Raw genomic sequence first — 27,250 nt, 5'->3', positions numbered from 1 at the left:
AATAAACATTGTTGAAGTTACTCAACACTTGTGTATATTGTAACAATAATTTTTAATGATTTTATAATGTTTCAGAACGGATGTACCACACTTTATTAATTCCTAGTTGTGTAACATATGGATAATCTAAGTAAAATATTATTCTATGACTTGAATTTCTGATGTTACACATCTGCATAATGAATTCTTTGCCTCTCTATGATATACAAATTTCTATCCAGCCTAAAGTAGAGGCCCTGCTAGGGAGCAATTTTTTTCTGTTAACAATGTACTATTTTTGCAGTTGTAATTATAAATGCATTGCTACTGGAGAAAATTATTTTATTATGAATTTCAGTGTCTAATCCCAAGGATTAGTTTTTATCCTCCATACTGCAGTTTTAATAACATAATATATCAAGGGTTTATTTACTGTCTTATGTAGAGCCACAGATTTGTTTGTTTATAGAATTTCAAGCAACCAGATTGCAAAACTGAGAATAACTTGCAAATTTGATTAATTTTCTTATCTCAGCTGGGCTCAACTTTAAGAGCATGAATCCTGACAAACAAAACATTCTTTCTATTGCAAATATTCTAACTTGGAAAAGAGAAGAATATTATTATCAGTGTTACTGTTTATTTTACTGTTCTTTTGTTTGAAAAGATTCCTTAACTAGAGAAATTATTTATACCACTGTTTTCCTGCTTGCATTCATAGCACACAAAAACATTGAGTTGCCTAATCAAAGAAGTTGTCTGACTTTTTTTCCTGCTAACTGGGATTGCAAAAGACGTTTTCAATCCATTTGGACAAAGATTTTTTTTTTTTAAACAAGTGGTTCCCTCTTTTATCATCTTTTAATTCTTCTCTCCACATCCTGGGTTCAGTGGCTATTTTCAATGAAAATTCTATTAGCTGTAACTCACTGGTATCATTAATCAGATAGTATCTTTCTAACAGCCAGCCAGGATTTCTCGGAGGAAGCTGGAATAATTTTCAAGGATGTAAAGAAGTATAAAGTGACTGATATTCTTAGATAAAACTCAGTTTACTCATGGTACTCTGGACCCAACAAACTTAGGGTCAGTCCTTCTCTGGCATGGCTACTGTTAAGGATGCAGGTACTCAGGAAGCTAAGACAACTAGATTTGGCCATGAGGGGTCCTGCCTTCTTAAAAGAGCCGAACTTCGGCCACCGACTGTCAGTCAGTGCTCTGTGCTCACTGAGACCTATTCATTTCTCTTCAAAATGCCAGCAGTCCCAGGAATGTCAAAATAACCTCTTCCTTGTTTTATGGGGAAGCACTTTGCTTTTGCTCCTAGGGAGCAGGTAAGAGTGTGAGCATACACACAACTGCTTTTCTGAGAAAAGTATCTCCTTTCAGATATTCCTGTTGTCCACCTCCACTGAAGTGGGGGAGAATCCTGCCCACATACCTGTGAACCTGGATACTCAATTGTGTGTGTCCCACTTCTGTTATACAGTCAATTGAGGCAATGTTTTACTTAAAAGAAATAGCCGAAAGAAAGAAAGAAAGAAAGGAAGAAAGAAAGAAAGAAAGAAACAGCCTAAAGATGATGTTTTCTCCTTCTCTTAATTCAAATCCCCATGAAGCTTGATAACCAGACTACACAACTGGACAGTCCCTTTATGCCCCTGCTCCATGCTTCCGAACACAATGTCCTAGGATGTTACTAAAAAACCATTGATGAGAAGGTCAAATGCCTACATTTCAATTAAAATTCCTGTTGACCATGTATCATTTATTACTTTGTCCCCAGTGATTAATGGCACTCCCAAAGTGGGGGAGGGGTAAGAAAAGTAGTTTCTTATTCTACATTGATATATTTTCTAGTGTTAGATAATGATGTATTTCTTCTTTCCCTTGATTGTTAGGCTACTCAGGTAAGCTATAGTCTCCCTTTCTGTTTTTTTTTTTTTTTTTAAAGATTTTGTTTATTTATTTGACAGAGATCACAAGCAGGCAGAGAGAGAGGAAGGGAAGCAGGCTCCCCGCTGAGCAGAGAGCCTGACGCGGGGCTCAATCCCAGGACCCTGGGATCATGACCTGAGCCGAAGGCAGAGGCTTTAACCCACTGAGCCACCCAGGCGTCCCTCCCTTTCTGTTGTTTTATTCCGCTATAGCATATGGATCAAATAAATGTTTGTATCTGATTTTCTATTGTGTGCTGACTCGACTTTTTTTTGCGATGAATAAGTTTTCTCCCACACTTTTCTTCTGTTTTTCACAATTTTGTTGATTAAATTTAATTGTGACAGGACCACATGGGAACTTTTTTGTGGAATGGAAGTGGTCTGTATCTTGATACAGTGGTTATGTTGGTGTATACATTTGTCACAATTCACCAAGTTGTACCCCTTTAAGAATAGGTGCTGTTTATAATATCTAAATTATGCCTCAATAGAAGTGATTTTTTTTAAAAAATGAATGTACGGAATAAAAATTCATATATTGACTGCAGTTTCCGTTTGCAAACTAAAACATCGTTATTAATCTTTACATGAAAGAAGCATATTATTTCAAAATATAACTAAAAGTTTCCTTGAGAAACCTTCCAATGTCCACGTTAAAGATGGCCACTCTGGTTAGTAGTAAGTATAAGGAACTGAGTCATATGAAATAGAGATAAGCCTCAGAAAATTAACTAAAAGTACGACTTTGGGAAGTGTCTCCTCTTATTGTAAAATTGGACCCAATGGTTTCTCTCTCATTAAGACTGAAATAAAATTTTGTATTTCTATGAGAATCCTATAGTCAATACATGGTAGATACACATTTATATATGTATTTTTCTACTGGATTAACAAAAGATGAAACAAGTTTACATAATCTCACAACCTTGTGCAAGTCCACATATATTACAATATAATACCTATGACTTCACAGAACACGGGACATAAAATAGTTCAGCAGCCATACCAGCTGCGGCAATTCTCCAGGTATGTTATCAAAAACCTGCAAGTGGCATTCTTTGGGGTCTAATACTATGACCTAGAGATAGGATTCTGTTTTTTTTTTTTGTGACAAGAACTCTAAAATTTGTTGAGTATGGTTTAAGTGGCCTCACCATACTCACCCCAAAAAGTAACTATGTGAGGTGATATATACGTTAACTCACTTGATTATGGTAAATATTTTATAATGTACATGTATATGAAATTATCATTGTACACTTTAAATAGATACAATTATATTTGTCAATTATACCTCAACGAAGCTAAAAAAAAAAGAAATTCAGGATAGGAGCTATAACAGTTCTGGGTCCCTCTCCCACAGGACACTCAGACCAAGTCAAGAAGAACAAGGTGATTAACTACCACATGGAGGACATCCTTCATTAGGAGGAGCTGGAAGAGACTGAGAAATGTGACAAACAGAATGCTTCTCAAAATCAAATTAAATAGTTCTTTAACAACTGGAAGCAAAAGCCATAGATAAATCAAACCAGTTACAAGTAATAACCTAAAATGATAATGGAAGTATCAGCAAAAGAGTAAATCATTTAAGCAAGAAAATGAGCCAACTGAAGGCAATTTTAGCACTTTGAGTCTGAGTAAAGGAGACAGAGCAAGGAAAGTACAATGTCACAACACACAAAGAGTGTTTCAACAATAAAGCAGAGGACACAGTATAAATTTTACAGAGACATAGGAGGATGAGGAATACAAACACACATGCACACACACCTCACACTTATTGCCTCTCCAAGAGTCTTATACTTTTTGTTTGAAAGAAAGCTTTCAAAATACTATGGAAGCCTGAATCAGATATAAAGGTATTTGTAGGTGAAGAAGTGGGGGTGGGGAATTTACTACACTTTTGAGAAATGGGACAATGTGATATTAGCTAGAGAGGGTAACAGACTTAGGGAAATATTTTTAGGGGATGCAGACTCAAACAGTTTTTTTTATCTGATTGAAGAAAACAGCAAACAGAGAAGATTGAGGATGAAGAAAGGGTGTGAAGGTATCATTTGGGAAAGTAAGAAAATAAATGGATATTAAAGGAGAAATGGAGGATAAAGGTTGATATATTCATATCATGTGGCTATTCAGAGGACATTTTAAATAGGGCAATTATAGAGATTGCGTATTGGCTCAAGAAAGTATGAAGCGTGTTTGTTAGAGAGTGGAATGGAGTCACATAGAGATATGAATTTGGGAAGAAAGGACAGATATAAGTGTATATCTACATATACATTTTGTCCTAGCATATTTGGAAGCCAGGAACAAAGGAGGCAGGAGGCTGGGGGATGGTGAGGACAGGATAAACATGTGCCATTAGTAAGTAGGTAGGCTGAGTTATGTAACTAAAAGATTATCTGTCTTTAACAAAGTCTGAAGTCCTAGTGGGACAGTTGGTTTGATTCTATAAGTCAGAGTCAAATTGCTAAATGGTAAAGCAGACAGAGGAAGAGAATAGTTGCTGGAAAATCTACATTAATATTAATAGCCAACACTTCTTGAGCATTACTAAGTGAAAGGCACTCTTTTAAGTGAACTGCATGGTTTAACTTATTTATTATTCATACGTGATAACAGCTGTTAATATCTCCATTTTGTCAGGGGCACAGAGAATCTAAGTAATTTGGCCAAGATTTCAGAGCTTATAAATGGCAAATCCAGGAGTAGAACCCAGACTTCTGATGCTAGAGGTCATGCTTTCAACTCCATCACTATTTTGCCTCCTATTTTAATGAAATAGATGAATGGTAAGTGATAGCGTTTTACTTTTTCTTAGGCAGCATTTCGAGGGAAGTTTCAGGCTTGCAAGAAAATAGATGCCTCTTAGAAGCATCTGGCCATTTCCCTTTCATCCCCCAGAGCAGCCCTCTGCTTTCTGTAAGGTAGTGACATCCACTCATATTCCATTCTGCCTCCATGAGCCCATGTTCACTTTTCTTGCCTTGTGCTAGCCAGGGCTGGGGTCAGTCCTACTAATTTTCTTTTTTAAATAAATATCCCATGTCTTCCTAGAATATTATAAGATTAGAAAAGTCATTGAAGATGATGGACATTGTTTCTGTTATGTATTACTATGCAAATAATGACCTCAAATGTTAGTGTCATAAAATGACAGACATTTATTATTTCTTATGATTATGCAATCTTAAAAATGATTGGCTTTCCTTAAGCAGTAGGTAGTAAGAGTTACTAATATTTGCCATTATCATCACCATCAGCACCATCATGATATAAATGATCCACAACCAGGTATGAGAGAACCTATATTCCTTCTCTTCTTGGCCCCCTAACACCCTTGAGACAGGAGTATAGGACTGTGGGAAATCTCAGATGCTGTGCTTTCTAAGTAAATCCAGGAATGTTTTGGGGAACTCAGTCAGCATGATATTGTAGAAAGTTTTTGACCAAATATAAAAAGACTCGATGCCCAGTATGGGTCTACCACTTGATAGCTATGCTAATTTGGGCAAATCCAAATCACCTGTATTCTCTGATTATTAATTTCTTCACATAGTCAGTGGGTGGGGGTTACTTATCTCACTAGCTTATTACAGTGTGGCTGTGATAATCAGATGGATGGTATGTGTAAGGTTGTTTAAAAAGTGTAAAGTGCCAAACCAAAATATTTAGTATGTACTGTAACCTTTCCTACTATGGTACTGTTTCAAAAGCTTTACACGTATGAAGTCATCTGCAGGGTCATTGCTATTATTTTTTTTTTTAATTTTATTTTTTATAAACATATAATATATTTTTATCCCCAGGGGTACAGGTCTGTGAATCGCCAGGTTTACACACTTCACAGCATTCATCAAAGCACATACCCTCCCCAATGTCCATAATCCCACCCCCCCAACCCCCCTCCCCCCATCAACCCTCAGGGGTCATTGCTATTATTGACCCTCCCGCTCAACTTTACTTTTGGAGACTGAAGCACAGAGAGGGCCAGTAAACTACCCAAAGCCAGGTAGCTCATAAATGATGGAATGAGAAACCAGAGAGAGGAAGGTATCGACTCCTGATAGGAAGGGATCTAAAGAACACTGTGCAACACTACCAGATGCCACTATGAGGTCATAGAATGACTGGATCTAGGGGGGGAGGCTGGGCATGGGGTACCTGTCCCAGGCTGACAGGGAGCAGCTGAGTGCAGCCTTCTTGATTATATCTTCATTCTGAGGCACTGGATGTAGCAGAGGAAGATTATTTCCTTCAGGCTTTCTTTTAAGTTTCCTCTAACCAGCCCTTTGGGAATTTTATCCCCAAGCTGAAACCCAGCTTCTACCTTCAGGAGTTTGGGGCTCTTGACAAGGAGTTTTCTTGTTTTTGGTTTTAGACAGAGAAACTGGCTTGGTCCTCAGTGATTTTCTTTACCATATTGGATTTAGATCATATTGTTTCTTTCATTTCCTTTTTCAATCTGTAAAACAGGAAAGAAGATAAAATATAATAATGATTACACCAATGATAGCCCAAACTCCAGATGCTCATCTTCCAAGGCCTGAATCTGAGGCCTTAGCTGAATATTCAAGCAATTTCTTCTTATCCTTACAGTAATAGTTCCTAGGATTTTAGAGAATGCAGACAATTTCATGTATAAAATTAAAATGCATAGTAAAATCAGATGGTAAAAATTCAGGAAAAAATTTTACCTCCCAGATACGTGCACCCTGTTTCATACGTGGCTTGACTCTGAAAAAATACTATTTTCTTAAAATGTGTACATTTATTATCTGAAAAATACCCATAAATTAGACTGTGATCTTGACTCTTCCTAACATTGTCAGGTGCTTATAACTTGGGTTGAAAATAAAATCACTGATGCAGGATGAGATACTAAGAATTCATTATGCCTTTAGCAAACGTTTCTTGAGTGCCTACTTTAGGGAGACACTGTGCTACTGTAAAGGAGAGGAAAAGGTAATCTCAAACCTTAAGGAATTCCTAAAAGGGAAACTGTCAGATGAGTAAGAATTCCAAAACTGAAGGACTGATTAGCTCATAGGAGCCTGTCTCTTTAGTGGAAAGTCAGAAAAGTTGTAGAGCTGGCTAGCTGGCACCAAGTTGCCAAGAAAGTCCCAAGAGGGAGTGCCTGTATATAAACTGGGGTGGAGGAGAAAAAGCTGGGCCACTGTCTCATACGTTCAGATAAACGAGTGAGCCGTTAAGGACTATTACTCTATATATCCCAGAATCTAACCAAGACAGAAGTTTCTAGCAAATAGAGATGTGCCAGGTCACAAAAATGAAAATCAATGGGCACAGTCCCACATGAGTAAATGAATCAAGTTATATGCATGTTGAATATTTAAGGCAAAAACCAAAGGAGAATCTGGTATAGTTTTTTCTGTGCCTCTCTCTTTGTAGGTGGGTATACCTGGCTTTTTTTTTTTTAAGATTTTATTTATTTATTTGACAGACGGAGATCACAAGTAGGCAGAGAGGGAGGCAGAGAGAGAGGAGGATGCAGGCTCCCCGCTGAGCAGAGAGCCCGGTACAGGGCTTGATCCCAGGACCCTGGGATCATGACCTGAGCTGAAGGCAGAGGCTTTAACCCACTGAGCCACCCAGACACCCCTATACCTGACTTCTTTTGCAGTCTCTTCAAGAATATCTCCCTTGAAGACAAGGACTCTCGATGTTTTCTCTCATTCTAGATGGGGTCTACACACAACTCAGTGCCTGAAGCAATCTACAAGGTTCTGGGAGAACTAGTGGGGGAACTATGGTCCACGAATTTCCAGGGAAAAGAAGGAGCATACCAACTTTTCCATCAGTCCTGTGACCTGGATTAGTAAGAGTGGTCTCTGAGTATGTGTGGGGAAGTGCCTACCAAAATAAGTAGAAGGAGAAGGTTCTCTGTACTTGCTCATTTCTAGCAGACACATTGCTCTTAGCTGACTTTTTAACAGTGAAAGAAGGCAGCCATTGATGCCATGTGAGCACACTCATGGTCAAGGACACCCCTGGAATCTATATGGATCTTTTGGGGGCAATCTCCAGCGTACCATGAATAGCATGAAACCCACTAAATGTGACATTAGACTGAAGAAGGCACAGTATTTTTTAGGGGCAAAGGATCATTATTCAATGTTTATTGTTTGCTGCCTTCCATGTGGAAGACAGATGCTTTTTATAAAACAACATGCAAGGAAAGGACGCTAATACACTTTTTTTAATGAGTTGCAGTGATTGGAGTTCCATAAAGTGAAGTGGTAGTAGAGTGGACTGATGGGGGGCAGAGATTTAGAAATTTAACTCTGCTCTATCTTTCTCAAGAAGCATGTGGAGTTTAAGGGTTTACTCATGTATAGCCAAAGTTTCAGTTCCTTTTCCATTTCTTTTTGTTGTTGTTGTTAAATTTTTTTTTTTTGGATGTATGATCTTATGTATTTGTTACTCTTAGAAAATCTCATTTCTGATTGCACTCAGGCTTAGAGATAAAAGCTCTCAAAGAGGACATTCTCTGTTTCTTGTTAATCTGATCCTGGAGTTTTTCTTTGGCTTCCTACATTCTCTTGGCCAAAAGTTTAATATATTCTGCAGCCTATTTCTTATTTTTCTAAGTACTCTGTTTCTTTATGGCAATACATCAGTGTTTGTACTGGAGGACACCTGGAGAAACAAGATGCTGAATCTTGGTTGCTTTGCTTCTAGAATTCTTCTTTGTTTAGGGGCTTTCTCACAACATAATGGTAGGCATCATTTTCTTTAGAGAGATTGAAATGTTTATGGGTTCTGCTAGCTCTTTTGGGCCCTAGGTGATGAAGCACAGTAGTATCAGTGAATCCAGAAATATCCCCCCAACCCCCACTTTTTTTTCTTACAATGACCAAGTTGAGAACATTGAGATTGGCACCCACAGTTCAACCCTGAACAGACTTGTGCTTTCTTTCTCCAGTCCTTCTTGATCTGTAGCAAGAGTGCCCCTTACTCAGCAGCAGGCAGACACAATCATGGGTCAAGATATCTTCTTTCATGGGGAAGCCTTGCTTGTCATTGCTACCACTGATTCAGACCATGTAACACTTCCACTCTTCACCCCAAGCATCAGCAGCAACTTCTGTGACCATATGCTTCTCATAAAAGGTACAGTTTGTGTTCATTGTCCACTTCAATGAGTTTCCGGCATCAGGACCTGGGAAAGAAATGTTCAGCTTCATCCTAACACAGTCTACCACCTCCAAGGTACCATGAAAAAAACCTCTTCCAATAATTCTTGAAGCTAGTTTTGCAAAATTAAGAATCAGATTGAAATCCATCATATGTTATTGTAATTAAGCTACAAAAATTAAATTATTTAAACATTTTTTTAAAAAAGTAGAATGGAATTGCTTAGTAATGAATGTATTTCACTTTCCACATTAGTTATCTTTTAAAATTTTATATGCTTTTTACCTCTAATTCTAAGTATCTCTTAGTTTGGGGACAATCATTCAGTTGATTTTAGTAATGTATATTGTCCCTATCAGAGGTGATGTTCGATGCAGTTTAGAGCTTAATTGGACAGATATTTATGGTCTTATTGACTTGCAAATAAAAACTTGTTATCCAAAAACATTTATAATGTGATTGTAAGATTGTAAGATTGTAAGATTGTAATATAGGTTGTAAGATTGTAAGACTGTAAGATTGTAATATAGGTTGTAAGAAGTGATGATGTTGAAGATGTTTTCTTTATCTTCCCAGCAGTGTTACATTTAGTCAGACTTTGGAGACTGAAAGATTTGAGACTTCAGCTAAAAGCACAAATTTTGCTGCCTGAATTTATTATGAGAGACAAAAGAAGAAGTCAAGTTGGCTGGTACAATTTTACCTTATCTTCCTTGATGTAAAATTGGTTTTAGTAGTTTGGATTCATTTAAAACTCTCATCTTTCTATATGTAGCACTTTTCTGCAGAAATTTTAAAAGAACAAAATGAACACTTTTATTGCACTATCTCCCTTTTAAACATGGTTATTTATAAACATTTAGGATGAATTGCATTTCAGAAAGTTGATTGATTGGCTGGTCCCATTTTGGATGAAGTAGGACCATCTGTTTTAGAGAGAGAGAAAGAAGAGAGTGCTCCATTTTCTATTTGAAAGAAACTCACCACTTAAAATCCAGGTATTTTTTAGTGTTCAAATAATCAAAGTTAAATTCTTTTCAGAACCTTCACTTGATAGACTTTTCAGTGTGTGTTTTGATTAACTGTCTGGTTGATGGATTGATGGCCCTTTCTTCAATGGGCTGAATTGACTGTGAAGGTGTCTGCAGTAAAAGGACCATGCTGTGTATTTTGTGAATGAATTCAGCTGATGATCTTTCTTCAGTAATTTATAAGAGACTATGGATGAGTAGACATTGGGACTTCAAAGTTGTGCTCAGCTTCTTCATTCTGATATATTTCATATACCTAATATACGAATTCTACAATGTATCAATTACAATATAAAGTTTATATTTCTGAAAAAATATTAATATATTAAAAGACATGACCTTATTTTACTACCATATGAATACTTAATTAATGAAGGCTTAACTACTTCTGTAACTATTTGAATAACACTAATACCCCAATTCTGGTTTGTCCAAAAACTCTCCTGGAGAAATGGAGGGAAATACTCTCTATTAGTGACCCCTACATGTTTGGGAAAGTTATTTTAAATTTTCCAATTAAACTTCCCTTGGACTCTGAAACTAGGCTGCTGAATTCAAATTCCAATTCTACATTTCATTATTATAGGTCTTGAACAAGTTTCCATAACTGCCCTGTGCCACATTTTTTTCTCTATAACTGGGATCATATTACCTCTCATAGTATTATGAAGATCACATGAGTTATCAGATACCTAGAAGGTAATAAGTTATTCTTATTACTTTTTATTATTCTTGATAAATAATAATTTATAAATACATAAATAATTTATCATGTAATTTATTACTGATTTATAAGATGCACTTGTCTAAGCTTTTCACATGGAGCTTCTGCTTTATCAACTAAATAATAAAAATTATTATTAAATTAATTAATTATTGATAATAATTAAATAATTATTTTTAATTATTAATAATTATTTTTAATTCTCTGTAATTCTATCATGACAACTTCTTCTACAACTTTCTATTCCCTGATGGAATTAAGTAACTTTGTCTTTAAACCAATTTGTGGATTCATGTCATTCGTAAACAGACCTGTGTCTTTAGTAGGTCTGGGGCAATTGTATGACCCTCCAATAGATCACCCCAGACTGTATTCCATACAAGGTGATGTATGGAAGTGATGAATCACCAAATTGTACACCTGAAACTAATATTGCACTGTATAATAACTAACTGGATTTTAAATAAAAACTTAAAAAATACGAATAACATAGAAGTTGATTGAATAACAATTCTAATTATTTATTATTTAGTTGATAAAGCAGAAGCTTTAAATAATAAATAAATTTATTAATTAATAAATTAATAATAATTCTAGCCTAAAGAATTGTGGTTCACATCTGCGAATTGCTAGGCAAGATGGGATGTTGGCAACATACTAAAATTCCAGAAGGCCTGTTTTTTCTGAATCTTCCTATGAAAGCCACTAAAATTAAATAATACAAACTGAGGCATTTCACCAATTTCCACTAACTAGATAGTTATAGAATATCTACCATGTGTCACACTTTTTATTACCCTTTAGGAATGTGAAAACAATTAAGATACAATCTCTTTTTTTAAAATCTCAGTAAAATAGAAAGGCTATCAAACATTTGAGCATCTGTAATTTGCTTTGCACCAAGAAATATATATGTAGGTCTGGGTAACTGAATAAGTGTAGAGCATAGTCAAGATCTTCAATGTGAACTGTGAAGATCTGTTTTCACATCTTTCAAAGGCCCCATAGAGTATCATTAAAGACAGAAATTTCGTAATTGGATTTTATGATATTCAGGGAGAGATAGAAGTTGCAATGCCCTATGCCCTCAACACCCGGCAAGTTTGAGGTCTGGGGTGATCCATTGGAGGGTCATACAATTGCCCCAGACCTACCCAAGACACAGGTCTGTTTATGAATGACATGAATCCACAAATTGTTTTAAAGACAAAGTTACTTGATTCCATTAGGGAGTAGGAAGTTGTAGAAGAAGTTGTCATGATAGAATTATAGAGAATTAAAAACAGAGGAAGACATTTTACTGTAAGGTTTGATTATAGTACACCCTGATTTTTTTTAACCTGTATTTATTTATCTATTTATTTATTTATTTATATTTTTGCGACAACCTGGATGGAACTAGAGGATACTATACTAAGCCAATTAAGTCTGTCAGAGGAATACAAATACCATATGATTTCACACATATTTGGAATTTAAGAAACAAAACAAAGGATTGTAGGGAAAAAGAGAGAGAGAGAGAGAGACAACCAAGAAGCAGACTCTTAACAACAGAGAACAAACTGATGGTTACCAGAGGAGAGGTGGATGGGGGATGGGTGAAATAGATGATGGGGATTGAGGAGGGCACTTGTGATGAGCACAGGGTGATGTATGGAAGTGATGAATCACCAAACTGTACACCTGAAACTAGTATTGCACGATATGCTAACTAACTGGAATTTAAATAAAAACTTAAAAAATACTAATAATAACATAGAAGTTGATTGAAAGGTAAAGCAGAAGATCCGTGTAAAAGGCTTAGACAAGTGCATCTTATAAATCAGTAATAAATTACATGAATGTGATCTCTTGTCAGTTTCTCTGTACTCTAAACTTTGAGGACAGAGATTGTATCTTTCTTGCTACTATACATTCCTGGCTTCTGGCACATGGAAAGGTAAATAAATATTGTTGATTTAATGGGTGAGTGAATGCATAAGTGATATAGGAAGTCAAACACTGCAATGTGTTAAGCCTTTGGACATTCAGTGGTGGTATTTTTTTTTTAAGATTTTATTTATTTTACAGTAACACAGAGATAGAGAGAGAGAGCGGGGGAGGAACAGAGGGAGAGGGAGAGAGAATCTCAAGCAGACTCTCTGTTGAACATAGTGCCTGACGCAGAGCTTGATCCCATGACCATAAGATCATGACCTGACCTGAAAATCAAGAGTCAGAAGTTTAACCAACTGAGCCACCCAGGGGCCCCATGCAGTGGTGATACTAATCAAAGTATGTCACATTTAGTCAGATAGTCATAAAAATTTGATTGCTTTATACCTCTGTATTTTAAATACTGGCTTCTTGCTAGCCAAGTATTACTGAACTCTGAACACTATGTGAAAACTGGTATTTGGGAACTTAGGTAGCTGGCGAGATCAATCTTATGAAATTCACCCTGGGGAAGCAAAAACATTTGGCTCTATGGGGGAATTAGGAGACTCACAGGATTTATTTATTAATCTACAAAAAATGAAATAGTCTGGCATACGTGATACTGCTTCTCTTGGGTTCTTGGAGGAGACTTAGATTCAGCCTGTGAGGGAATGGCAAAGCTCTCTGCACTGGAAGCCAGGCTGGCACGGCTGTAGCCTACGAACTGAGCATCCAAAGAGTGCTCATTTGGGTCAGGCCACATCTGCAAGTAGGATGGCTTCTGGAATTGCATTGCAAGGATGTTATAATCTGAATCCTCTTTGAGAAATCTGACTCTCTCCATTTGCAGACTTAGTCCAACTTTTATTCTTTTAGATTACCCTGAACTTGCTCTTGATTGCCAGTAGTTTTTCTGGTCCACAAATCATGTGATTATGATGTGATGTGAAAAGATCAATAACCTCTTCAAAGTTTTCATTTTGGTCTGAAATCACCTCATTTTCTATCTCCTTTAATTTTTGCCAAGACAAAAAATTAAAAAGATGGTGCAAAAAAAAAAAAAAAAAAACAAACCATGACGCTAAGCTATGAAAATGTTCAAAACTTGTAAATGTCTAGTAAATGTGATTTTAAATTAATCATTTAAGGTATAACTTTAGGAAAAGTTTGATTTAGATGTCTTTTTCTTTCTTGTACTTGAAACTGACCTTTAGTAGACATAATGGAACTGCAAGGAACACAGTCCAGAAAGAAGACAATTTTGAAACATACTATATTAAACAGACAAATAATGCTCCCCTCCTCAATACTACAACAATAACAGAGACAAAATGATGTCACAAATTATGGAGGAGTCAGATTGTACTTCAGTGTAGTCAAACATTTATTCTGAGCTTTATTACTTGAAGTTCAATGTAGTTTGCAGAATATTCTAGTGCTTTAAAAAGAATTTTGCTGACAAACACGTTTTTTAGTAAACCTTAAGTTAGAAAGTAAATTTATCTGTTTACTTAAGTTTAATACCTCTTCTTCAAACATTGAGAAATTATTCTAAACACAGTTTGAAGTAGAGCAATACAATATATAACCAAGAAATCATGAAAAATAAATTCAATATATATGTATATTTTGTATATATGTAAATGAATGCTGTGTTTTCTCATTTATTTGTATCTATATGTGTATCTACTCATATATATGTATTTAAGTTTTCATAAAGATGTTCTCATTTCAAATAACAGAAAAAAGCTTAACTGGAACTTACAGAACATGAAGTCTAGGAGAGGGCTGGTTATTTCATCTGCTTAGCAATATTACTAAAGGCTCTCCTGTCCTTAGAACTTTGGCTTTAGCCTCAAGCTCGTTCCTTCATGGTAATTCTTGTCAAAAATGCTTGTTTTAAGCAAAACCTCCCCCAAATGACTTCTTTTTATAGAAAAAAAATCACATGTAAATTTTTAGATTAGTTATTTTCCAGGACATGGAGTTCCAAGATTAACTTGATCAGGCTGAGGATGGGGTAACCTTCAGGGTGTGACCAATTGAAGGGTAAAAGTGGTCATTTGGTCTACACTGCAGCTCTGCCAGCCAGGAAGACAAGAGGAGGTGAATGAATTACAGAGAAATAGCAAAGTGTATCTGGTACAAATTCCAACTCTCTGTCATCCACATGTGCTAATATTTTTAATCTCTTTATATTTGGTTTGAATTTGTAAATCAATATTAGGCAAGTAAGGTAGCGAGTCTATTAATGTAAAATTGCATCTTTCCTATCCTGATCATAAAATAATTAAAACAGAAGCATTTTGAAGCAAAAGGAAACCAAAGCAGATTCCAAATTATTAAAAATATAAAGATTTAAAAATAGATTTATTCTGTATTTTCTTAATGCATAAAAAAGAGTATTGTTTCCTTACCACAGAAGTGAAGTTAAACAGTAATACGGAAAAGATTTTCAAATTACTTAAGCATCATACATTTCAAGACAGTTGATGAAATCAGATTAAAGTGCAGTATTACATGATGTGTGTGTGTGTGTGTGTGTGTGTGTGTGTGTATCATGATGATTGTCCTCTTAATTAGCATGAAATATTAGAAAATATTGGAAAATTTTAAGCATTTTATTAGGATCTAAGCGGTCACTAACTAAAGGAGGGGTTTTGTAAACTAAAATAACAGAAAACAAAAGCATTGTTTTTTTTTTTTTTTTTTTTTTTTTTCCAATTCACGAAATACAAGTTTCTTTCTTGGGTGGTTTATTTATTTATTTTTATTTGTATTTTTTATTATTTTTATTAAGTTATGTTAGTCACCATACAGTACATCATTAATTTTTTATGTAGTGTTCCATGATTCATTGTTTGCATATAACACCTAGTGCTCCAGGCAATACATGCCCTATAAATAGCAACCTGCTTTCCTGGAAACATCACCAGGCTCACACATCCCCTCACCAACGCCCTTTCTAAAACCCTCAGTTTGTTTCCCAGAGTCCACAGTCTTTCATGGTTCACCTCCCCCTCTGATTTCCCCTCCTTCACTTTTCCCTACCGTTTCCTAATGTCCTCCGTGTTATTCCTTATGTTCCACAACTAAGTGAAACCTTATGATAATTGACACTCTATGCTTGACTTATTTCACTCAGCATATCTCCTCCAGTCCCGTCCATGTTGATACAAAGGTTGGGTATTCATCCTTTCTGATGGAGGAGTAATATTTCTTTGTATATATGGACCACATTTTCTTTATCCATTTGTTTGTTGAAGGGCATCTTTTTTTTTAAATATTTTATTTGTTTGACAGAGAGAAATCACAACTAGGCAGAGAGAGAGGAGGAAGCAGGCTCCCTGTGGAGCAGAGAGCCCAATGTGGGGCTCGATCCCAGGACCCTGGGATCATGACCTGAGCCGAAGGCAGAGGCTTTAACCCACTGAGCCACCCAGGTGCCCCTGTTGAAGGGCATCTTGACTCTTTCCACAGTTTGGCTACTGTGGACATTGCTGCTATGAACACTGGGGTGCATATGGCCCTTCTTTTCACTACATCTGTATCTTTGGGATAAATACCAAGTAGTGCAATGCTGGTTCATACAGTAGCTCTATTTTTAACTTTTTGAGGAACCTCCACATTGTTTTCCAAAGTGGCTGCACCAACTCTCATTCCCACCACCAATGTAAGAGTGTTCCCCTTTCTCCACAACCTCTCCAACACTTGTTTCTTGTGTTGCCAATTTTGGCCATTTTAACTGTTGTAAGGTTGTATCTCCAATATGGCTTTGATTTGAATTTCCCCGATTGCTAATGACTTAAACAATTCATGGAAACCAATGAGAATGAAGATGCATCAGTCTAAAACCTATGGGATACAGCAAAGATGGTCTTAAGGGGGAAATACAGAGCCATCCAAGCCTCCCTCAAAAATAGAAAAATCTTGAATACATAAACTCTCTTTACACCTTAAAGATCTGGGGAATAAACCACAAATTAAACCTAACTCACACATGAGGAGGGAAATAATTAAGATTAGAGCAGAGATCAAAGAATTAGAAACCAGAAATATAGTAGAACACATAAACAAAAGCTGGTTCTTTGAAAGAATTAATAAAATTGATATGTCAAGTGGCCAGACTTATCCAAAAGAAAAAAGAAAGGACCCAAATTAATAAAATTATGAATGACAGGGGAGAGATCACAACTAACACCAAGGAAATAAAAACAATTATTAGAAATTATTATCAACAGCTATATGCCAATAAGTTAAACAACTGGGAAGAAATGGATGCGTTCCTGGAAACCCATAAACTACCAAGACTGAAACAGGAGGAAACTGACAACCTGAATAGACCAATAACCAGTAACAAGATCGAAGCAGTGATTAAAAACCTCCCAAAAAACAAAATCCAGGACCTGATGGACTCCTTGGGGAATTCTATGAAACATTCCAAGAAGAAATAATACTAATTGTCCTGAAGATGCTTTAAAAAAAAAATAGATACAGAAGGAAAACTTCCAGAGTCATTCTATGGGGCCAGCATTACCTTGTTCCCCAAACCAGCAAAGACCCCATCAAAAAGGAGAATTTCAGACCAATATCCCTGATGAATATGGATACCAAGATTCTCAACAAGATCCTAGCTAATAGGATCCAACAGCACATTAAAAGGATTATCCACCACAACCAGGTGGGGTTTATCCCTGGGAGGCAAGAGTGGTTTAACATTCCCAAATCAATCAATGTGATAGAACACATAAATAAGAGAAGAGACAAGAACCACATGGTCCTCTCAATTGATGCAGAAAAAGCATTTGACAAAATACAGCATCTTTTCCTGATTAAAACTCTTCAGAGTAAAGGGATAGAGGAAATATTTCTCAGGTGATTTAATACTAGAATGAATATAAATAGCAACCTGCTTTCCTGGAAACATACCTCTTTTTTCTTGCGTGGATATTTAAGAACATGATTCGGTATCAACGACTTATTCTGAGGCTTCTATTGTTCCCATACCTTCCTTACTGGTTACAGGGAACCACAAACCACTGAAAATATCAAGAAAAAAGGGATTTGGAACTTAAGGCTAAACTGCCAGGCAGGATCATGGAGTAAAACATGGAACAACATGGTAGATGAAAACTCAAAAACAAGCACAGATCAAAAGCTTTGAATTTATGATTTGCCTTAAAAGTTTTTCTTCATCCATAATCTTTCTAATCCAGTTGCAAAATGGTATTTCCAATTAGCATGCTGGTCAGTGAATGAAATGAACTAATATATTAAGTAAATGGTCTCTGTATTTCTTTAGTAAGCACCCAGCAGGAAGAGGGAGACTCTGTGATGCTTCTCTTTCTGGGAAATGTTGGCAAGTGGTGGGAGACACTGGGGGCAAATGGCTTCCTGAGTTTCATTATTCTTGCTGAAACATGAATGCTTCCAAATTCTCAGGCATCTGTCCTCAGGCATCACCTCTCCCTTTTCAATACAGCTAGCATATAACACAGCTTGGGTCCTCTCCCTGTTGATGGCAATAAGTCTCTGCCCTTCATGGGAAGATCCTTTGTCAGTTTCAATAGCCTAGGGACCCTTAAATGCTCAACAAATCCATTTTCAGTGGCTGCTTGTCATCTCTTGCTTGAGATTCCTGTTCTGAGCACTCTGGTGACTAGTTTTTGCCCTCTTCTAACTTCTCTCTGGGCAATGATCCTCTGCACAGTGTTTGGTACATGCAAGGTCACACCCTCCACCCTGCCTGGTATCATACTCAAATGCACACACCACTCTCCAAAGCAAAAGGGCAGGGAAGCTAAAACTGCCATGTAGCATTAAAAAAGAAATCTGGAAGAGCAGAATGGAATCACAATGTAAAATATTAAAAATATAGGCATGGAAACAAAAGTAAAAACCTTTTTCACAGTTGTCACTGCTCCTTCAAGTGCACCCATTCTCCTTTACAGGGTTCTCTATTTCTTTTGGGTTCCCCTTACCCTTCCTTTCCCTCTACCTCCTACCAGGCTGTTGCCATGCTTTCTCAGGAGCCACTTTCACCTATTTTGTTACTCCTTGGAGTCCAAGCTCCAACCCCCAGACTCAGATAAATAAACAAAAACTTTCTGTCCCCAAACAAATCCCACTTCCTTCATTTTGTCCTTGAATTACTGATTCATAGCAACCATTCTTTCAATTGCTATCCATGCAACCCACATGAAAGTGCTCTGTTTTCCAGATCCTGAAGTAGCAATCTCTAGAGTTGACAGTACTTTTACCCAGCATGGATTCAAGACTTCTCCATGAATAACAGCTAGGTCTGTTACAGCCACCTAACTCATTGTGTTTACCCATGTGGTCCTTCCTGCTACTAAAGGAGAGCCTGTCCCCAAAACAATGTTCAGTTTCCATCCAAGAATACAGAAGTGGCTTCTGACTGAAACATTGTCTTTTTCAACTACAAAATTTAATGATGCAAATTCACCTTTTGTAGCCAAAGGAAATTTCTAGAAACTTTAAAATAGGGTTGTTGTTGCTATGTACTTGATGAAAACTATTACGTGTTTGGTTAGTATATAGTATATACTATTATATATAGTCTGTTGACCATCATCTCTCCATATAGAGTCACAATGACCTTTACACTGATGTAAGTCAGCAGATTTCTTATAACTGCTTTTCCATGCTTTATGCTATTGTAACACATTTTAGCAATATCCATTAAAAGTAGCAGCCGATTTTGTGGTAGAAATATGTAAGTGTGGGTGAGGATTAAAAAAAAAAAACCTACTTGAATATTTTTCTTAGATAAAATTGTGTTGTTTGTTATTTGTGTACTAAATATTTAATGTTTACTGTTGACTTTCCAGCTTTGTTTTATTGTCAATCTTTAGTTTTGTACCATTGTGCCTGGAAAATATACTTGGTATGATTTTAGTCTTCTTAAAATTTGTAATATTTATTGTTTCTCTTTTTATGTGATTTAACCAGGGGATTCTTCTGTGAGTACTTGAGGAAAATGTGTATTCTGTTTTTCTTGGATGGAATGCTATATATATATATCCTTTAGAACCATGTGTTTTGAAATATGCTTCAAATAAAAAATATTCTTGTTGGGAAAAAAAAAAAACCTTCAACTGAGAGTACTCATTTTAAGTAAAGTATATTAGAGGAGAGGAGTGTGGGGGATGGGTGAAGTAGGTGAAGGGGATAAAGAGTACTGAGTAATGTATAGAATTATTGGATCACTATATTGTATATCTGAAACTAATATAACATTGTATGTTAACTACACTGGAATTAAAATAAAAATACTTAATAAAATAAAAAATTAAAAAAAAAGAAAAATTTCCATAGAGACATTAACCAAATAATCAGATTGTATTGCTTAGAACTCACTTTCTAGGCCTGGAAGTGATCTAGGAGGAAGGGTGAGATGCTATTTAAAGGAAGACAAGACTCTGCTGTCAAAATACTTCAGTTGTTCTGATAATGTCCCATTCTTTAAAAACATGGCTATAGAGTTCTGAAAGTCCTAAATTTATTGCATTTAAAAGTAACACTGATTCATATTTTTGAAAATGCAACAGTTAAGGGATAGATAGCCTGCAACAACTATTTTGGCAAACAAATGGTATTTTATATTGCTTTCTCCAGCGAGAAAATGAATATGATTATGTGTCTGATAATAGATGTTTTAATGGTTCTTGGACATAGAAATAATCTTATGTATTTCATTAAAATAGTCTCATGCTGGAAATGTATGTGTTTTAGTTTTATTATATATAGTGGAATATAAATTCCTACTCATTTATTTCTCACTTGAAACAAATATATCTTTCTTATTTCACTAACACTGAGTCATTGCAAAAATACTTCCTCCCACCCTGGGTTTGCTACAATTATACAAAATTCTCCTTAGGCATGTTCTGTCTGGAGGAATAACTGTTCTCTATCTTTGTGACAGAATCTATCAAAGGGGTTGTGCCTCATGGCCTGTCCAGAGACAGTGTTTCAAGAAAAATTGCTGATTGAAAATAATGTGCCACCCTACTACGGGGCACTGCTGAGGTAAATCTCTCTTTTTAATGGCTGAGAGTTGCTTCATTTCAGAGTAACTGCACACACATCCTCAGAGCTGTAGTTTGGAATCTGCCTTTTACTCAAATGGCTCCTTTGCGACCTCTCAAGATGTTTTGAAAATATTATTTAAGAGATCATGAAAATGCAATAGTAAATATATTCATGATCATGTCCAAATGCTGAATAACTCATAGAATATTCTATGGTGCTTCACCAGGGCCCTTTAAAAGTTATTCAAAATCATTCTCAGCTGAACTTTAAAAAATATAACTTGGTCTCAACAACACTCAATTATGTAGAAGAGGGCTCTTCGTTTAATAATGCATCAATGGGGGATTTGAATAGAATTATTTTTATAGTGATAGCCTCTGTTTGCCAAAAGTTTTGTGCTTCTGAACAAATATCTCACTTATATTTTAAATTACATGTACTATAATACTCATATGTGAATTTAAATGAATTTGTATATTTCAAGTTTCATGCTGGAGCATTTAGAATTTAGATGTTTTGTTACTTGTGTTCTCTGATTGAATATTAGTAACAAAGCACTTTTTGGGGGGTTTTGGCTTTATCTTAAAAAAAAACTGTAAGGAATTTCAGTTCATTTCCCTAGCCTAGTAAATATAAAACATAAACGATATTTGATTTTTTTTTCATTTTATGGTTGAGAATCTTCTGTGGCTTTAACGGGTTTAAGCATTGATATATTTATGAGGATAATGAGCTAAAGCTAAACGTGTGTTGATTTCTGGAATTTTGTGAAGTGTTTTGCTTAGTTTTTAATATGTATATTTGTGTGTGTCTATGCATGTGTGTGTATGTGTGTATGTGAGAGAGAAATCTCATGGACTGAAATAATATGATACATTGAGGGTTTTTAGTTATTTGAAGGTTTATCCTACAAAAATAAAGAAGAATCCTTTACAATTTATAAAGCAAAAATATGGAAATATCATATTATGTCAAATGAAACAATTCTTACTCATATTGCTCTTCTACAAACTTGACCCCAAAATCATATTTCTTAAGATGTTAAGCCATATGAAGTCTGCATACACAGCATATGATTTCAGAATGTAGATACAGTTGGCTATATCTGTGTGTATGCTAACAGTGCTTTGAGAATAGTAGTTTTCAAAAGTTTTTATGCTCACATGTAAGAGAAAGTAGAATCCTAAATTGGTGAAATAATTCACACATTAAATATGTTACACATAAGGATATTGCTAAAGATTCTAAACTTGCATATCTTAATGTCTAATTTCTTTTTTCTTTCTTTCTTTAATTCAGTGTAATTACATACAGTGTTATATTAGTTTCAGGTGTACAATACAGTGATTCAACAATTCTATACATTACTCAGTGTTCATCATGATAAGTGTGCTCTTTATCCCCTTCGCCTATTTTACTCATCCTCCCATCCACCTCCCTTCTGGTAACTATAAATTTGTTCTCTATGTTCTTAATATCTAATTTCAATAGAATCATAGGATGTTGGAGCTAAGGAAGGATAAAGATCGTCTAATTAAATTTCTCAATCAATATAGTTTGAAAGCAAAGACCAGAGGTGAAATGTCTTTTCTATGGGCATTTGAGGAGCCCATACTTCATACTTCACTGCTTTCCATACAGAGCTAAGACTTTCCATATCATGACTCTAAGTCTCATTTTTTTTTAAATAAATTTTTAAAAAATATTTTATGTATTTATTTGACAGAGAGAAGGAGAGCAAAAGCAAGGAGTAGCAAGCAGAGGGAGAGGGAGAAGCAGGCTGCCTGCTAAGTAAGGAGCCTGACATGGAGCTCCATCCTAGGACCCTGGGATCATGACCTGACCTGAAAGCAGACGCTTAATGGACTGAGTCACCCAGGTGCCCCATGACTCTAAGTTTTTTAGTCAAGATGCTGCAGGCTGCAGTGCTCAAGGACTAAGCCATGACAGCCCTTACTGGCTCATTTTCCTCATTCATGGTGAAGACACTGTGAACAATTCATACACAGGCATGGAATTGCTTAACAGCAAAACCAGACCCTCTGGACCACAGGCAGCACTTACTGGAGCACCAGAAAAAAATCATCATTAAAATTTGTGGTAGTGGGTGAATATTTTTTTGAGAAAGCATTCCACATGGAAAGGGGTGTGTATGTGTGTGTGTTCCCCATCAGTAGGGCCACCAAATACTCCTTTTCTGATGCCTCTTTCCATCTCACTTCCCTCACCTCCCACTATCCACAACTCTTCTCTCTCCATCAGTGTAAGAGAAAAAGCCATTCTCTGGTTTTTGAAGGTGTTTCCAGTAGATATACTTGCTAGATTTCTTCCCTCTCCATCAGTGAAAGAGAAGAAGCTATTCTTTGGTTTATGAAGGTGGTTCCAGTAGATATATTTACTAGACTTACATCAAAGGAGCATTTTTTCCTTCACGTATTTGTCCTGACTCACTAGGTTGAAACACCATAAAACAGGTATTTCTGTCATCTTTTTTATACCCTGAACAAAGGATGGCACTCAGAGGCACCCACTAAATGGTTGTTAAATGAAATTGAGGTTGATAGACACTCAGAAGAAACATAGTTGTTAGTAAAAGAAATCCTAGGTTTAAGATTCTGAATCTTGAACAAAATTCAGACACAATTATGCATGTACTGACATTCTATTCTAATACGAGGGAGCTCAAATTTCAAGAGGACTGGGTGTAACAATGAACTAAATCATAAAAATAAAGCAGACTTCCATTTAGGAAACACCTACACATTTCCCTTAACATTATATGACAAATGATTTCACAAATTTCCTGTGAAAAAGGCATAGAAATTGCATAACAAAATATAATCAATTTATCTATAATTTTAATAATTCACTTCTTTAGAAAACACTTCTATATCACAGTTTTAATAATTCTTAACTAATACTAATTGCTTCATTAAGTCTTTATAAAAGAGTTTTTAAGGTGCTTTGAGAAGTCTCTAGTTGGGCCAGAAAGAGATTGTTAGACAAGATTTTGATACTGAGGTTAGGAAGAACAGATAAAGAGCTGATCATACCCTGGGGGACTGGTGAGGATCGGCTTCTACTTTTGTACCACCTTGGCTACCCCTGCATTAATCACATACACAAATACAAATAAAAATACAGTAAACTTGAAATAGTACATTAAATTCCTATGGCTGTTGTGACAAATTATCATAAACTTAGTGGATAAAACAACACAAATATATTTTCTTACAGTTCTGGAAGGCAAACATTTAAAATGGATCTTACTGGATTAAAATAAAGTTTTTGTCAAAGCTGCATTCCTTCTGGAAGCTCTAGGGGAGAATTTGTTTCCTTCTCTCCTCTGGCTTAGAGGTCACCTGTGTTCCTTGGCTTGTGGCTCCATCCATGCCCATTTTCAAAGAAGCCATTTAACGTCTTCCAATTTCTTGCAACTTCCGTCACCACATCATTTTTTAAAAGATTTATTTGTCTGAGAGAGAGATTGATAGTGGAGGTAGGGACAGAGGGAGAGGGAGAGAAATTCTCAAGCAGACTCCCCCTCTAAGCATGGATACTGATTTGGGGCACAATCCCAGAACCCTGAGATCAAGACCTGAGCTGGAATCAAGAGTCAGATGCTTAGCCAACTGAGCCAACCAGGCACCCATCACATCAGGTGTTTTAAATCTAACTCTGCTTTCTTCCTATTATATGGAGTCTCATGATTAAATTTGACTCACCTATGTAATCCAAGACAATCTCTCATCTCAAGATCCTTAACTTTGTCACATCTACAAAGTCCTTTTAGCCATGTAAGGTAACAGATTCATGGGCCCTGGGCATTAAGATATCTTTTGGGGGGGGGGATTTTTCAGCCTATTACACTCAAGCATATTTTTCTATGATGAGAGAATCTCTGGATTGTTAAAAAATCAGAAAATTCCTGCATACTGATTTCTTGTTCTACTACACCAATTCCCAACCATAAAGGGGGTGATGGAGGAGGCACTTTTTAAGAAATAAAATTCATAAGAACTTAATACACAAAAGACATTTAATAAGTAAACATTGTATGAATAATTGAGTGTTTTCAGTGGAATTCTTGATTTTTACTTTGAATCAAAAGTAAGAAAATCAAAGCAAGATTATCTCTCTGACCTCAGTTATGATGACTAACATATGGAAGAAGGCAGTAACCAATGCAACCAAATAGAATCTATGCCATTTTATTCTAATCCATAAGACACCAGACATGGCTGAAAATCTCTCCTGATAGAATTAAATGAAGAGAGAACCCGAAATATGTGGCTCTTAGAGATTTGAGCTATAGTCTTAATTTTGTGGGTTAAAAATTACTTTGTCTTGGTAAAATTACAATACTATTAATAACCTCTCTGTATCAATCAATGCAGGTTAGTCCAAGTAAAGATTTTAATAGGACAATGGAGAAGAGTACTTGACAGGTATATTTGGTTAACAACATAGTTAATACTGAAATAGTTAATTTACATGAAAGGTTTGCATATACCTATGGCTTCTCCGTTAAAGACTTGACATGATACATTTCTAAATTCCTCAACTATATATATATATATTTTTAAAGGATATAAATCCTCATAGAAGAATACATTTTTAGAACTGGATGACTTTTTTTTTTTTTTTTTTTTGGACAGACAGAGATCACGAGTGGGCAGAGAGGCAGGCAGAGAGAGACAGAGAGGGGGAAGCAGGCTTCCCACCGAGTAGAGAGCCCGATGTGGGGCTCAATCCGAGCCGAAGGCAGAGGCTTTAACCCACTGAGCCACCCAGGTGCCCCCCTCAACTATATTTTTTCTTGAGCTAGAAGACTTGTTAGGAAGAGTGTTAATATAACAAAGGAGGATCTTTAGTTCTCTACAATATGTTAAATTAGAGAAATTAGCAGAACTAAAAGAAAAGCTTTATAATTTCCCTAACCTTTTCCTAGTTCCAAAACAATTTGATGTAGGTTTGCATTTTAGATAGAAGACCATTTTTACAACATAAATATTTTTGCTGATTGCTTCTTGTTTTTTTTTCTCATTTCCTCAGTAACTTACAAATATTCATACATACCAAAATCTGCCAAATTTTGATTCAAAATGCATCATCATTTGGATTTACTAAGACTTGATGCATGACCACATCTTTTTTAGCAATTTGTCTCTCGATCACTTTAATTTTGCTTTATCTTTTGAATCAGAGCTTTCCATATTTGGAGTAGCCATGCTGTAATTTTCTATAAGAATGAAATTTATGCTGGAACAAAGGGAAGAGGACCAGTACTTCAGGGCACACTGAAAATAGCACCCTTGTGACCAACCAGCAAGATTAATTCCCATTTCTGTCAATAAGGGGAAATTGCCAAAGTTCTCACCTTTTTGACCAGGACTATTTTATGGTGTCCCAAGTGCCACATCGTGTCTGCTTTTGTTCTAACTTACCTAACCACTAATAGATGTATTTCAAAGGAAGAATAAAAAGAAAGCTCAGAAATTCAGTGCACAGACATTTTAACTCTACAGTTACATTTATTAACCTCTTCCTCTAAACTGTTCAGGTTCTTTTTTTAACTGAGTATTCCCTTCCTTAATTTAACATTTATATTCGTATTTTACCTGTTTACAAAAGGAATAAGAAATTGTTTAGAATAAAAATATTAAAGCAAAAAATAGAGATGTAAACATGCTATGGAAATACTAGTGTCAGGTGTGTTTCTAAGTATTTTATTACATATGAAATCATTACATATAAATTATTACATATATTACATATAAATCATTAAATCTTCATAAGAACCCTATGAAGTAAGTACTGTTTTTATCTCCACTTCATACATGGGAAAATTGAGGCTCAATGTGACCTGTTCAAGGACACACAGTTGTCAAAGAGCAGAGTCAGGATTTAAACATAGGATTAAACATAGTTATGGCAGATTCTAAAGTCTATGTTTCTAGTCACTGTGCCCTCTGAAATACTATGCTCTTGAAGCATACCAAAATAGTGAGTATAATTTAGCATTACATTGAAATACAGGCTTCCTGATAACCAAGATAAGATGGAAACCTGGACAAAAACATAATTTTCACAATTAATTCAAAGTAAACATGACTTTTCTTCAAGAAAGGAACAATTTATTTTGCCTCTAAACTTTGCTAGATATTAATTACATAGGACTTTATGGGGGGAAATAATATTGAATAGATTTTACTTATTTTAAAGAATTTTCATATGGCTTTTTCTTTTTTGTTTTCTTTGCTTTTGTCTCCCTGAAATCAAGCATAACATAAAGTGTAATTTAGTAAAATGATGTTTAGTTAATGAGTACAATCTGCTGGTCATTAAATATGAATTAAAATTGACCTTGAAAAACCAAAAGGATTGGATGAATAGCAATTATCTTCTAAAATATAATTTCATGGACAAAGCTGAAAAAA

At 35.7% G+C, this 27,250-nt stretch overlaps 1 pseudogene; it reads right to left on the bottom strand.

The window, feature by feature from the left end:
- Positions 1 to 8,382: 8,382 nt before the first annotated feature.
- On the bottom strand, positions 8,383 to 9,133 carry LOC111151901 (annotated as a pseudogene).
- Between the last annotated feature and the right edge of the window lie 18,117 nt (positions 9,134 to 27,250).

The sequence above is a fragment of the Enhydra lutris genome, unplaced genomic scaffold (genome assembly GCF_002288905.1).
Source record: "Enhydra lutris kenyoni isolate GAN:26980312 unplaced genomic scaffold, ASM228890v2 scaffoldscaffold2, whole genome shotgun sequence".
Lineage (NCBI taxonomy): Eukaryota > Metazoa > Chordata > Mammalia > Carnivora > Mustelidae > Enhydra > Enhydra lutris.
The sequence above is the reverse complement of the archived record's forward strand: the minus strand, read 5'-3'. Positions and strand labels throughout refer to the sequence as shown.